Below are 6,131 nucleotides of genomic sequence, written 5' to 3' on the forward strand. Positions count from 1 at the left end.
TGGCCAGTCTCGGGGATCTTTCTTGAACTGCATGGGGGTTGAACCCTGAGGGAAATCTCACTGGGTGGGAGAGGCTGAAGGCTGAGCTGGCCCCTTGTAGTAAGGGCTCACCCCCCTGCCCTACCCCCACCATGGAGTGATATAGTCACACAGAAACAGGCTTCCAGGGATGGGACAGAGAGCAGAGTGAGCCCATGGGAGAGAGCCCAGGAAACCCATCTCTGTCTGCATAGGATGAGATGTCCAGACCTAGCTCCTTGGTGTTGGACACAAGTCCCCCTGTGGGGGAACCAGACTGTCAGGCTCATCTTGCATTTGCTGCTCCTTGAAATACGCTGGGACCAGAGGTTCTGTCACTTGGGAAGGGCAGTTGACATGAGCTAGCACTGGCCAGAACGCAGGGCAGGCAAGGGCGGGAGACACAGTGACTTGACAAGGGGGTTACCCTGAGGGCCACACACTTGGCTGCTTCCTGGGTGCTGGGCCCTAGGGCTGCAGACGAGAGAAGGGGTCCTTGTCCCCACCGCTCTGGGGACAGATACACATGACATTCTTGCCGCTTTTTGCAAGAGCTTCGGCGCTGACAGGTGGGGTGCACGGCCTGTGCCACCCTGGGAGGTAGAGCAGGTCTCTCCTTTGATGAATGCCCTGTTTTCCCTTTGCAAGAAACTGTGGTAGACTCCGGCAGAGCTGAAAGCCATGCTGTGTGAGGAAGGAAAAGGCACATCTGGGAGTTAATAATAGTGGCTAAAATTTAATGGGTCCTAAGTAAATTTCCTGTGGGTGCTGCAACAAATCACCACGAACTTAATGCGGAACACAATAGAAAAGTGTTCTCTCCCAGTTCTGGAGGCCAGAAGTCCTAAACCAAGGTGTGGGCAGGGACTGTCCTTTCCTTGGTGTGTTTCCTGCAGAGGCTCTGGGACTGTCCTTTCCTTGGCGTCCCTGGGCCGATCGCCCAGCTTCCTGTCTGCATGGCTTGTGCCCTTGAAATTGGCTCCTCTCAAGACCTTTAATTACATCTCCCAGGACCCTTTACCCGAAAAGGCAAAATTGACAGTTTCCCTAGGAACTAGGATCTGGAAACATGTTTTGGGGGGCCCCTCTCCACTTGAGCCCTCTCCTGAGTCAGGCATTGTCCTGGCATCTTGTGTGTAGTTGCACCTCTAGTTCCCAACAACCCAGAGAGATGGGTTATTCTTAGTCCCCATTGGGGAAATGGAGGCACAGAGTGTTGGGCAGCTTGGAACCATCGTGTGGGGTACGTTGGTTGGGGTGCAGAGCTAGAATTGAGGAGGCATGAGAGACAAGTTCACACAGACACGTAAGGGCCCATGCAGAATGGCTTGAAAATCTAGATTTAGTGCTTCCTCTGTGGGTCACGGGCAGCCTTGAGCGGGTGAGCACTGATGCCCGGGATTATGGAGCAGAAAGCACTGGAAGGGGTAGGGTAGGAGGTGGAGGCTAGAGCTCTGGCCCCAGAAACAGAGGGTTCTTACCAGTTCATCTATCTGATTATCCCAATGCATGGCAAGCCTATTCCCCATGAGACTTAGCTCCTCCCTCTCCTAGGTTCCATACTACGGGCAAACGGAAGATTGGACCCTCTCCACTGACCCCCATTTAGAGGCACTGACTTGGCAATTAAAGGTCTGCTCTCAGACCTGAATGCAGCTGAGCACCCCTGGAACTGCCCACCCCCATTGCTAGGATGACGATCACTTTTAAGACCACGGCACGGGGGGGTGCTGAATGATGTCTCTCTTGAAGTTAAGGCTTGGTCAACTCTCACCTTATGATGGAACAGCCTGGAAGCAATGCAAAGCATCAATAAGGTCAGTGACAAGACCAGGGAGGGGTCTATAGCTGCAGCCACTGCAAGGCGGGATTCTGGATCTGCAGCCAGGCCTAGGGAGGCATCTGTTCTCACCTCCCACTCCCCTTCCTGGTGACGCAGCCTGAATATTAAACACCCCTTACTCATGGTTAGCCTTTGAGGATCCCTGAGAGGATTTGCTCGGTAATGCCTCATGGGAAAGTCATATCCTGTTGGATAATGAAAGTTTTGGGTGCAAGGGCCCCCCAGTCCTCCTCTGAGTCCTCACCCCCACTTAGAATGCAGACTTCAGGGGCCAGTGATGCTAGTCAGAATGACAAAAGGTTCCAAGGGCTGGAGAAGGATTATTTTTCTCTGATGCAGTGAAAGCAAAAATAGGAATATATATTCCTGTCTTAAGGAATATGTTCCCTCAAGGATAAGACACTTGGCTTCATTTTTAAAATTTAATATAGAAGTGATAATCATTCATTATAAAATGAACACTACAGCAGATGATTAAAAATTAAATCAAAAGCAAAATTAGGGGCCTCCCTGGTGGCACAGGGGTGAAGTCTCAGCACTATGAAGCTATCACCAGCTGCTACAGCATGAGTTTGATCCCCGGCCAGGGAGCAAACCACAGGGCGCAGCAGACCTCTCCTGTCTCCCTGCTGCTCCCCTCAGCAGTGTGTTTCAATGGATCTGCCTGTTTTGCTCCCCACTCTGTCTCTGGCGAATCCTCTCACCCCCTGCACCTCTGGCCTATGCCCCAGTTCTTGTATGCATAAATAAATAAAATACATCTTTTTTAAAAAAAGCATAATTAACAGATTTTTGAGCTTGAGGATACTTTGTTTTGGATGGATATTACAATAAGTCACCCAGGCCAGGGGTCAGTATTTCCAAGGTTAGTCCTCGACCAGGTTGGGAAAGCAATTGAAAGTAAGAAATGGATAAAAAATAAAATAAAATAAATATCTATACCAAAAAAAAAAAAAAAAGGAAAGTAAGAAATGGATCAAGGCAGGAAGCAGAACAATCTCTGAATTCACTCTACAGAGTTCTGTGTGAACAGGACCAATTTATGAACATACCACTAGAGAATCAGACTTCGGAGTGAACTGTTAAAGAGGTGTCCCTCACAAGTAGGACACCTCCCCCTAGTCCTTATAGTAATTACAAATTAATAAGAAAATCATGGAATCAGAAGCGCTTACCACTGAGATGAGCCACAGAATTTGCAATAGTCAGTCCAGGTCAGACCTTGAGCCTCAAAATGGGTTGATTCTCCTCAAATTGGGGTAGGAAGTTAAACATAAATACGGTGCAATTAGACGTAATTAGGGCCTCATAACCAGGGACCTCAAGCAAATTTCTTCACATCTTGGAGCGGGTCCATGATCTGCAGGATCTGCCCCGCAGACTTCACAGGGTCATTATGAGCTTAAACAAGGACTGCAGTCCTGCTTTGAAAACTGTGAGAACCCAGGGTGCTGTCTTTCAGACACGCTGTGGGTCCTGGTTTCACACCATTAACTCCATCTCAGGTGAGATAGTATCAGCACAGGAGGGTGGGAGCTTCGAAGTCAAGAGAAAGGTGAGCTCATGAAGACCGTGTGTGGTGGTGACTTCTACACTGTCCAGAGAAAAATGGTCACATCGGGCGTAGGCAGGAAGCTCCGGATGGCAGCAAGAAGGGGTGAAGTGCATGCACGAAGCACTAAGCACCAGAAAGTTCTGCTAGCAACACTTGTTCGCTGAACGCAAATTGACTAAGCCAGCCGGGAGTCCAAAGAGAGCAAGGACCCGCAGTTCTTGCCCGCAGGGAGCTTGCAACCTGCTCAGATACACACAGGAATAGGGTGAGTTACATCACACCAGCAGCAGCAGCTCTCCTTCACTTACATCTCAACTTCATTGAGAGGCCACCACTGAAATGACATGGAAGAGGCCCAGAGAGATCACATTTTAAGGACGAATTCCTGGATTTTCCAGAACTCATTGAGTATGTTCCAAACACTTACATGTCAGTATCATCTCTATAGAGAATAGAAAGTCAGAGGAACATGCTTTCCAACTAATTGCTTTTCAGGTCTATATTTTGTACTTTAATTACAAGCCGCAGCACCCAGAGCAGAAGGACTGAAGAAAGAGGGGCATTCAGACTAAACCTTCAAAGCACCAGTGTCCCGGTGTCATACACAGCTCCCAGAAATTCAGAGATGTCCAGTAAGCCTATCTGTATGGGAGTTAGTGCTTTATTCTAGATTTAATTTCCAGGCATGCATGGAAACTCAGATCTAGTTTTCAGCCTCCAAGAAATTTTTCTTTTCTTCTCTCACTCACCTGCCACCTTTCAGCTTAACCAGCAAACACAAAGAGCCAGCGATTGTTCTGGGCACCTCTGTGTATTCTGCTCTGTCACTGCTCCTGCTTCCCCTCTGCTTCCGCATGGGGTTTCCTGCCCTGACCCTCTTTCATAAGGTTTCCCTTAGCCCTGGGAGCGCTTTTGTGATGTTTCTGGACTTTATTACTGCATTGTTACTTGTTTGTTCCTTTTTCTACTGCCGGTTCCCTCAGGGAGCCGTTAAAAATTCATAGCTTGACCCTCAAAGCTGTTGCTAGAGATTTTATATTTGTAATAATTATTCACTGACGTTCTGAAACAAAACACACAGATCTGTTTATTCTGAAGTTTGCTTCCAGATGAAATGTAGACGTCGGTGCACCCCCACTGTTAAATGGTGTCTGGTTTCACAGGGGTTCTGTCATTGCTTTTCCACAGTGCAGTTTCCTCCTTTCATGACTTTTGATAACCAAGACTCAGAGGAGTGTCTGTGCTCAGCAGTTTGTGCAAGAATCTTTTTAGACTTACAGTTTGGGCAGATGCTGCCTAAGCTGGGAAGCGTCAAGTTGGAAGGGCTTGGCATGGGGAGCTGGGAGAGAGCTAGAGGGCTTTGAGACTGCAGAGTTTGGGTGAAATATTTGACCCTCCCTCAGACTGGCAGTGTCCACAGAGGAGCAATGTTCTCTCATCCCTCGAGTCTGCTGGCCAGCAGTGTGGATACTCAGCAAAGGAGCAGGAAGGTCCTCAAAAATTAGCAAGGAAAACCAAGCAATTTACTCAACCGGAGATCACACCTCCAGGGCCATCATTCCTTGAGCCCCTTACCCCTGCCCTGTGCTACCACTGTGTGCTAGAACAGCCAAGGGAAAGGGCAGATTTGACTCAAGTTTTTCCTTGAGTTTCTATATATTTGGACTACTCAATGTTGGGGAACAGGAAAGTGTACAGGCTTAAACAGTCCACTGTTACTGAAATATTGCTCTTTCTGGGGTGTAGGGTTATAACATTTTACAACCTGGAAAATGTATATCTGACTGCCCCCACCCCCATCCCGCAGAACTCCAGAGAATAAAGCACAATGTCTGGAAAATGGCTCATAAGGGAAAAAAACTGCCTGCACAAACCAGCTTCTCCTAAATGATCAAGTTGAACCGAAGTGCCTGCTTTCTTCTGGGTCCAGACTGCCCGTCCAGTCAGCCGAGTCATGAAGGGATCTGACCCTGCTTGGTGCGCATCCTACCTCACCCCTCCTTATTGATTCCTCTTTGGGCATTAAATTCTCACCTTTGGGGCCTCCCTGGTGGTTCAAGGGGTTACACACAGCACTGTGAAGATATCTGCAGCCTCTGCAGCACGAGTTCTATCCCCTGGCAGCCAGGGAGCAACCCACATGGCACAGTAGACCTCTTCTATCTCACTCGCTGCTCCCCTCAGCAATGTATTTCAGTCAGCCCACCTGTTCTGTTCCCTACTCTGTCTCTGGTGAATCCTCTCACCCCCCCCCCCATATCTCTGACCTGTACCCCAGTTCTTGTATGCATAAATAAATCTTTTAAAAAATAAAATAAATTCTTACCTTGGAGGTATATCTTTTTAAATAAAGGGACACAGTAACTGCCTGCTGGATATTTCCATAGATTTCCCCTGTGGAAGTGGCTCCCCAATTTTTACATAGGAGAGACTAGTTGGCCAGTGGCTTGAAGCTGCTGTTCTCACTTAGATCATCAGAAAAACACTACTTGTCTGCTACAAGTGATTGGGCAGTGGGTATGCTACGGTGGCAATACCTGGTGGAGTGATCCTAATGTTGCCAAAACTACAAATATAATATATAAGAACAAACAGAAAACAATGAATTAAAAAAATTGTTTATTCGATTTTAGAAATCCCAAGGCCAAGTGTAGGGTAACTAAGTTTTAGGCTTTTCTGCCCTCTGCCATTAGGATTGCCCTACCAAATGGGAGC

This window comes from Talpa europaea, assembly GCF_964194135.1.
Source record: "Talpa europaea genome assembly, chromosome: 10".
In the NCBI taxonomy this organism is placed as follows: domain Eukaryota; kingdom Metazoa; phylum Chordata; class Mammalia; order Eulipotyphla; family Talpidae; genus Talpa; species Talpa europaea.